A 9,336-nucleotide genomic window follows, 5' to 3' on the forward strand; every position below is an offset into this window, starting at 1 on the left:
TGATACCTAAATGCACTGAACTGTTTCCTGTTTCTCTACACCACACAGTGCACCACTGCAGAGCATCTCTTGGGCACACAGTGGCTGCTGACTGATAAACCTTTGAAGCTTTGTCTGATTTTTACTTTTTGCTGTCAGAACTCAACGTTTTTACTAATTGTGGCCTATTTCAAGGTGCACAGATGGAGAAAGCCCATCTGAACTACAGCGAGAGATTCTCCAAAAAAGGAAGACCCAAGACATGAAATGGTTCCAACTTTTACTTTGAAGAGAAAATGAGTTTTACTTCCTGCGTAAAACATGTCTGGCACCGAGCATGCAGGTATTAACCCATCAGCGACTCTCTGACAGGCTTTTGGCTCTGATCTTGTCTCAAAGTAAATGTCCATCTGAACCCTCTGTGGTTCTGTGATTTTATTTCCAAATAAATGAATGATGCTTCCCTGGCGTAAGCAGCAGTTAAAGGATGTCCGACACTCTAAAATAAAGCTCTCCTGACTGACTGCATGTTTTCCTCCATCAAAGAGCTAGCTCAATGTTTCACTTAATTCCATTTTTCACTTAATTTGAATGTCTACATCATTTTTCCCTTCATTTTCTCATTTAACATACATCCTCACATTGGAGTCTCATTGTAAGTGATTTAATAAGTGAGAAAATAACAAATAATGGATCTATAATTGAAGGCACCATTTAGTTACCTAACCTCAGATACTACAAACCAAACAGAGCGAACTTTCACATTCAGGTTTTTAAAGATTCATTTTATATAACATTTTAAATACTATAACACTTGAAATAGCAAAGTGACCACCTCACTAGCTCAGTACTTCACAGAATCACATTGCTCAGTATTCTGCCAACCCTGGAAATGTGGGCGGATGGGAGGCCAATAAAAGACGAATGAACATAGGAAAATAAATTAACCAAAATCTCTCCAGGACTAAGTTAAATACAGAAGTCTAAATGTGATTTTTTGAGAAATGCGTGAATCTTTGACCAGTGTGTGAACTTATCCTTCCCAAAATGGAAAACAGCTTGTTAATACTTAAATGAAAATGAATGTAAAGTTTATCAGCAGCAGTATCAAACAAACAGGAAAAAATGTCTCTCTTTAAAAAACAGAAAGAAAAGCAAAACATAACACATTTAACAGGGATAGCACCTTTTAATAAACAACACTTTACCAAACATGTAAAGTGTAAACATGCCAGATTATAGGAAAACTGCTTATTTACACCTGTAGTCCCAGGTGAGGTCACTCAAAACGTTATAATTAATAAAACCATACATATATACAACAAAAAACAAACATAAACATCACACAGTAATGATCCAAGTGTGATTACAGACCAGTCACTGTTTAAGATGTGCCATTAACACCTGGTATGTGGACGTTCCTGTCTGCTGGAGAGCAACCCAATGATGTGATGTCCACGAAATTAATGTTTACCTATTACAAGTTTGACCTATAATGCTGGGAGTTCAATAAAATAACAATTGTCAATTGGTTCTCAAGGTCTGAAGGATGAGTTGTGTGATTTTGACCTCACCTCGTTCACCAGGGAGGAGTTGGACCAAGCTCCCCAACTCTGAACCTACCTTCTACACGCACGTGTTGCTCATCCACGTAATCATACACTGGCTTCTCATCGTGAAAATTCAGACTCCTCAGACTACTTAAGATGGCAGGCTCTGCTTCTTCGCTGGATCGTTGTGCTAACAAGTGTCAGTGTAGCTCCGGCTTTCCTTGTGATTATTTAGTGCTAACAACCTTCTTCGTACAGACTTCCTGGACCCCCAGCCTGTCTTCCCTGCCTCTGGACCCCAGTGGATATGAGTGAAGGTGAGTGAGCATATTGGATTGGACTGTTTGAATTTTTGAGAAACTTATTTTAATATATAAGTTATCTGTAGGAAGAGGATGGATGGATGGATGGATATTTGCTATCTATAGCCAACTATTTTGTTTATTTGTTGTAAAAGTGAAATTACCACAGATATATCTCACCCCAACCGGTCGCAGCTTGCAGATCGCCGCCCCTCCCTGAGCCTGGTTCTGCCAGAGGTTTCTTCCTGTTAAAAGAGAGGTTTTCCTTCTCACTGTTGTCGAAGTGCTTGCTCAGAGGGGGTCATTTGATTTCTATGGTTTTTCTGTATATGTATAATTGTAGGATCTACCTTGCAATATAAAGCACCTTGAGGCGACTGTTGTTGTGATTTGGCGCCGTATAAATAAAATTGAATTAAAAATATAGTGAGGAATTTGTACTGTGATATTGTGCAGACATTTTACATGTTCAACAGTGATTAAAAAACAAATAACAATGAAGCTAGTTAAAACAGTAAAAGTAAAACTGACATTGTGCAGGAGAGTAGTGCAAATTATTTTAATAAATAATAAATGTAATGTAATACATAAAATGTACACTATAAATCAAAGAAACAAAGTGCAAGCAGATCTAATAAATGTGTACACATTTAATAAACTAATAATAATAATACATTTTATTTATAGGCATCTTTAAAGACCCTTGAGGGTGCTTAAAAGAACTTACATTAGGTCAACAACATAAAAAAAGGTAAAGGAAAATAAAAACAAGAATTACAGTATAAAAGCTAAACAAGGTAAAACTAAACTTAGAATCATGATGAAGGGTTTGCAATTCTGAATAGATGGGTTTTAAGACACAATTTCAAAGTACAGTGTTATGGCTGTGTGAAGGCAGGTAGGACATGGTGGACCCAAGAGCTGGACTCACGGAGGCAAAGTGAACTCAAAACACACTGCTTTATTGCGGGATTGCAGACAGAACAGAAAACTAGCTAAACTGCGAAAGCAAAAACTAACAGACAGGTTGGCAAACGGAACAGTAGTATGAGGGATGACATGACATGGAACTAAGGGAGACTCTGACATAAAAACACAGAAGGCTAACGAGGGATGTAGGAGCACACAGGGAACACAGCTGATACTACTAATAATAATGAGACAGGGAAAAGAGCAAACACAACATAACACACACAGACGAGAGACTGTCAAAGTAAAACAGGAAGCACACGACAGACACAGAGATCCAGACTAGACACTGAACTTTACAGACACAAACTCATGAGCAGACACTATGACATCATGGATAGACAGAGGTAACCCAAAGAAGTGGGACCAGGAGAGGCACAGAACAGAAATATAACAAATAGCAAATCTTAACGAAAGACATAACCAGAATAAACAAGAACATAAAATATTATAAAGAAACAAAAAACACTGAGTTGTCAAACTCAGGACCATGACATACAGAGAGAGTTTGTAGTCCCGAGATCTGGTGGAAGTGCTTTCCAAAGTCTCAGGGCAGAACAACTAAGATCAGGTATATATGGGGGAGTGAGGTTATGAAGAGCTTTGAAAGTAAGAAGGAGGATCTTGAAATTAACACATAGGTGAACTGGAAGCCAATGGAGCTGTTTAAGAACAGGTGTTACATGTTCAGTGGATCTAATTCTGAATATAATACGAGCAGCTGTATTTTGAACTAACTGCAACAATGCACTAATTTATATAAATTTCAGACTTTTGTTTTTCTACATGTTATTTATTTAAATTTGAAATTTCTATCATATACACACACATCCATTTTTTTTAAAGAATCTTCTTTGATTTCTTTACAGTGACTTTCTATTCCAATTTTGCTTTTATTCATCTTTAACCTTTTCTTCTCTTCTTCCATTCTCAGTCATTCTATTTCTGTTTTGAAAATATTTCTCTATCAAGCTCATTCACACAGAAACTAAGAGGATCTGTTATCAGTTTGCATCACAAATGTGTTTGTGTGTGTGGAATGTGAATGACTAAGTTTGCACATAGAACAGAAGTTGTTTGATTATTAAATACATGCTGTGAAGCAGAATATAAAATACCACCAGACATCTTGTAGATGATTAAGATTAAGACGCAGACACAGAAGACATAAACAGAACTGAAAATCAAAAAAGTGGATTTTAGGAAAGTAAAATGGCAAACTGATAAACAGCAGAGTGGAGTAGTGGTTAGCACTGTGGCTTCCCAGCAAGATGGTCCAAAATTCAATTCCATCATGAGACCGGGGTCTTTCTCCATCGCATATTCTCCCTGTTTTTGCATGGGTACTCTGGCTTCCTCACCCACTGTGGCCCTAAATTGGATAAGCAGAAGAGAATAGACAACAAATTGATTATATCTCCTCTTCATGTGAAAAATAAAGTACATTAAATACACCATCATTTTCTTTACTTTCAGGCATTAAAAAGCCTGCTATCTGGTCATTAAGTCTGACGTCATTAGCCATGTCTGGGACCAGTCAGGAGAACCACCAAGATAATCCCCCCACAATACGAGGTTAGCCATTAATATACTGCTGCATGGGCTGGGCTGTAGTTACATCTTAAGGGTTTAAAAACTGAGCTTTAAAGTGATTAGCGGTAATAAAAACAGAGAGAAGCCGACAGTGATCACTGACTGTTTCTTGGGGCTTGTTGAGATTAAATAGAACAAGATACAAAGCACTAAAACATGTTAAAAACAGAACAGCCTTATTAAATGCAGACTACTTTGGGCCCTGAAGCAGTATTCATCACATCATCACTTAAAGGTGGATAGAATGTCCAAGGATGCAGTTTAATCATAAAATAAAGCTCAGTTTTGCTCCAACTGCCGCCACTCAAGGCTCAGTTCTCTGTCACAAAGAGGAATCTCAATATGCTTTGGTGTACTGGCAGGAAAAAATTTGCATCTCTTTATCTGTTTGATTGCCTTGCTTCATCTCCCAGCTAAAGTCTCATTATTAATCACACTTTGGGTGTGAAATCATGCGGCATGGTGGCACTGACTGAATGACACATTCTGGTCAAACACGCTGATGTGAACTAGAAACCACTTGAACGAATCGATACAGACCAGCTTCTCAAAAGATGGTCTGTATTTATTTGTTGCATAAATTGCAAATTAGCAAGTAAGAATACAACGATCTTGTCATGGTCCTGAATCTGAGGACTCGGTGTTTCTTTATATTCTTCTATATTCTTGTTTATTCTGCTTTGTCTTTTGTTTAGATTTGCTATGTGGTAGGGTGTTTGTTTCATGCCTGCCTTGTGTTCCCTCTGTTTGTCCATGGTGTCACTGTGTCTGCTCGTGAGTCTGCCTGCCAAGTTCAGTGTCCTGTCTGGTTCTCTGTGTCTGTTAGTTTCCTGTTTTATTCTGGAAGTTCATGTCACATGTCAATGTGTTCAGTTTTACCACTCTCCTGTCTCGTTAGCCTAATTTCCCCCAGCTGTGTCTCCCTCCTGTTGCCCATTCCCTAATTACTCCCCTGTGTATTTAAGCCCTGCGTTTTCCTGTGCTCCCTGTTGTGTCGTACCCTCAACTTGCTGTGTGTTTGTAATGTCTGGTCCTCCAGCACCTTGGTTTAGAGTTTTGTTTTGCTTTTGTAAGTTTTATTTTGTGAATCATTCCTCCAGCAATAGAGCTGCGTTTTCAGTTTATTCTCGTCTCCAAGAGTCCTGCTATTTTGGGCAACCACTTCTGCTTGCCTGCCACACAGCCAACCATGACAGATCTGGAAAATATGTCTATTCTGTACTTACTGAACAAATGTAAAAAGTGTAAAAAAGAAAAACCTGCATTCTTATTTTGATGCCAGCAAAAGGTTTTTAAAAAAGTTGGGGCAGAGGGATAAGTCCTCCTGTACTACACCTTCAACTCTCCGTAACGGTCTCAGTTGCTGTAGCTTTGAAAGCCAACTGGGTTTTTATTGTTGCAATAATTCAATTCAATTTATATAAAACACCAAATCACAACAACAGTCACCTCAAGGAGCTTTATATTGTAAGGTAGACCCTGCAATAACATTCCGAGAAAAACTCAACAATCATATGACCCCCTATGAGCAAGCACTTTGGCAACAGTGGGAACGAGAAATTCCCTTTAAACAGGAAAAAACCTCCAGCAGAACCAGGCTCAGGGAGGGGCGGCCATCTGCCGCGAACAGTTGGGGCGAGAGTTCAGATTCTCCTTTGTTGAATTTTTCATTCCTTTAAGCCATAAATGTTTTTTTAGTAGGTGACAAGATTACATTTCTTTTTCATTATGGATCTATCATCTTTCAATATATGCACAATGACAATTCACCATAATGCTTAAATTACTCCATTGCAGATGACACCACCATCATAGGACTGAGTACAACAATGATTCAGCCTGCAGAGAGGAGGATCAGCATCTGAAGAGATGGCGTGACAACTACCTCTATTTAAAAACTGTATTTATTATAACAGCAACCAACATTCCTACCTCTTACTCAATGTGCACTACCACCGATCACATTGCACCTTATATTGCATGCTGAGGTGGCAACCCCTAACCCTACTCAAGTAAATTTAAATAAATGTAAGTGTTTGGAAAACTCTCAAATTAATTTTCTTGCGCTGTTCATTCACTCACCTGCTGCTGTAACATGAATAAAATGGCTAAATTGCCACCCCAGTATGCAGTCTGTTGAGTCTTGCTAATGACCTGCTAATTTTTCAGGTGTGTTGCAGAAGGGAGACATGCAAAAGTTTCAGGACACCGGCCCTTGAGGACTTGAGTTTGACACCTCTGGCCTAGCGTTATCAATGGGGACTTGCTGTTGATGATTTTCTTGGATCGGTCAGCACAAATGTTGTGTAGATGTGACATTTGGTGCCACCTAGACTTCTCAGATCCAGAACCCATGAACCGATCAGTCTTTGGAAGACAACTGTTACCAAATGACTTTATATTACCTCACAGCAGAGAGGCCTGCGTGTGAGCCAGCGTGAGCCCCATCTCCGTGCTTCTTTCTGGCATTAAAGACATGCACGGAAGAACTTACTTACAGCAGATGTTATCCTTGGGCACTAGACAATCCCCCCGCTCCCAATACTCAGGATCTGAGAAATACAGAGATTGAACTACATAACTTTTCTCTCTTGTTTCTTCCTGTTGGTTCCACCTTTAACTGTAGTCTGTTCTTATTCCAAGGATCTTAAATTCTCTCGCTTCATCACAACCACTTACAGATATGCCTGTTCTCAACCTGCTGGCATGTCTTTGGCAAGCTGTCCTTTGGAAGGTATTGGTGAGATGGAGCCACCCACGTCATACTCTTTCAGTATCCTTGGTCAGTGTTGTGGTGTATTTTAAGCCAAACACTGATCTTTCCCAAAACCTAACCATTACTTTTTTGTGCCCAAACCTAACCAGCACATAAACCTCTCCAACATCATACCTCAGAGTTTGTCAGTCTGTAAAATACTGCCAGTGTGTAATGGCACTAAAGATAAAAGAAGTTGTACCTAACGATGAGGTACGTACAACATCTGACAAATCTGCATCCGTTGACAGTCTTGGATGGAAAATATGGTAGTAGTGAAAAACTTTTTTGGCATTACATTTGATCAGACTGGGTATGTTTTATTCTTCAGAATGCAGAGTTGGTGATGTGAAATTGTGATTTAGGATGACATGCACTACCTTTTGTTTTAAATGAGCCAGGCTGGAAAAGGAAATGGAAAAAAAAGTGAAAGAAAAGGGAGAAAAAGAAGCACAAAATGTACAAATGGGCTACAGGTACTCTCTCCTGGACAATAAGCCTGTGACTATATGTGCTGTCAACTCTTATTTGAAAATCTTTCCTGTGACAGAAAGAAAAAAGTGCAGCAGAAAGTACTGTAATTGACAACTCCCTCCATAACAGCTTCACCTATAACACAAAATAGTAATATTAAAAAAATGGTCAAAGGCCTCTTTCTGTATGTCAGTGTAAGAAAGCACAAAGTAATGATTTTCATCTAAATGAGTTTTCTCTTGCAGGCAGAAGACTGATCTTTAAAGCCTTGCATACAGTGCAAATAACAGAGCCCCATCTGCCACAGGGAGGGAAGGTTTGACAAACTGCACATACGACAAGAGGAGGGGGGTTGGGAAGCAGTAACAAAAGGCACTCATTGGCTTTCATTATATAAAGTGAGTTTGGTTAAAACCCATTTTAAACTGACATCACTGAAAGTCAGAAATGTTTCTCAATCTCAAGTTAAATGAAGGTAAAACAAAAATATAATGGAAGTTATATGACTCAGAAGAACAAACGAAACAACGAGGAGAAAAACTGGAATGGGAGAGTAGGAAAGGAACAGGAAATAATGAAATCAAAAGAAGGACATGAGGGGCAATGATGAGCAATAAAACAAAGGTAAAAATGAATGATGGGTCTGAGGGCATACACAATCTTCAGTAGGCCAAGGCAGAGCCATCTCATCAGCAGTAATACCACTGACCGATTCAGAGGTTTGATTAAAGAGCCATTTGCAGAAGCAATCAAAGAAATGCAACATTGTGGATGTTCCCTCATAACTCTACCGACTTCACTTCAGTAATGGATTATTTCCAACGCTGCTCATTTATCTGTGCTTCTGGAAATGACTTTTGATGAAAATATCATTTAGAATAAAGCTGTGATGTCAGCACTGACCCCAGAACAGAGTGTCCTAGTCTTCATGTTGTCTGTGCTTAAAAAGAAGAGAATCAACCACAAACTCAATCTTATGTGTTTTTATGTGATTTGTTGTGTTTCCATGGCTCTTGAGTCTAGAACAGGGGTCTGCAACCTTTAACACCCAAAGAGCCACTTGGACCCGGTTTCCACGCAAAAGAAAACACTGGGAGCCGCAAATACTTTTTGAAATCTAAAATGAAGATAACACTGTATATATTGTTTTTTTTACCTTTATGCTTTGTGTGAACAACTAAAGTAAGTAAGTAAAGTTTATTTATTAAGCGCTTTTCACAGAGAGGCAGTCACAAAGCGCTATACACAAAGATTAAAATAAACAATACAATCAATAGACATTATACACAATGTAAAAGATCAAATGTAAATAATGTAAAGAATCTAAAATACGTAGATCAACAAAAGGCTTGTTTGAACAGAAAAGTTTTTAACTGCTTTTTAAAAGAATCCACAGAGCAACTAAGGTGTGTTGCTTATAAAATCCATGAAGTGCTACAGAGAAAATTACATTTTATTTATGTAATTAACACATTTTGAACTCTTAAAGAAATATAACAAAAGGAAAGACACCCAGCTGAACTAAAATGATCCAGCAAACAAAAACTGTTGTGAGCTACCACCCTTATATCGCCTTTGGGCTTTTGGAGCCTTGACCTGACTTTTAAAAAGTAACTGGAAAAAAGCACTATGCTGCTAAAAAAGGAAAAATAGATATTTGCAAAATTCCGCCTAAATATGTATTTTACCTGGTTAATGTGTGTGGCGGGGCGTG

General features: G+C 38.5%; 1 long non-coding RNA gene across 1 annotated transcript; it reads left to right on the plus strand.

Annotated features, from left to right (window-relative positions):
- The first annotated feature begins 8,639 nt into the window (after nt 1-8,639).
- LOC146502172 (uncharacterized) lies at nt 8,640-9,091 on the plus strand. The gene is made up of 2 exons (XR_014869321.1): nt 8,640-8,804; nt 9,029-9,091. It is a non-coding gene; the product is annotated as an uncharacterized LOC146502172 (long non-coding RNA).
- The last annotated feature ends 245 nt before the right edge of the window (nt 9,092-9,336 follow it).

Source organism: Neolamprologus multifasciatus, chromosome 15 (genome assembly GCF_963576455.1).
Source record: "Neolamprologus multifasciatus chromosome 15, fNeoMul1.2, whole genome shotgun sequence".
In the NCBI taxonomy this organism is placed as follows: Eukaryota; Metazoa; Chordata; class Actinopteri; order Cichliformes; family Cichlidae; genus Neolamprologus; species Neolamprologus multifasciatus.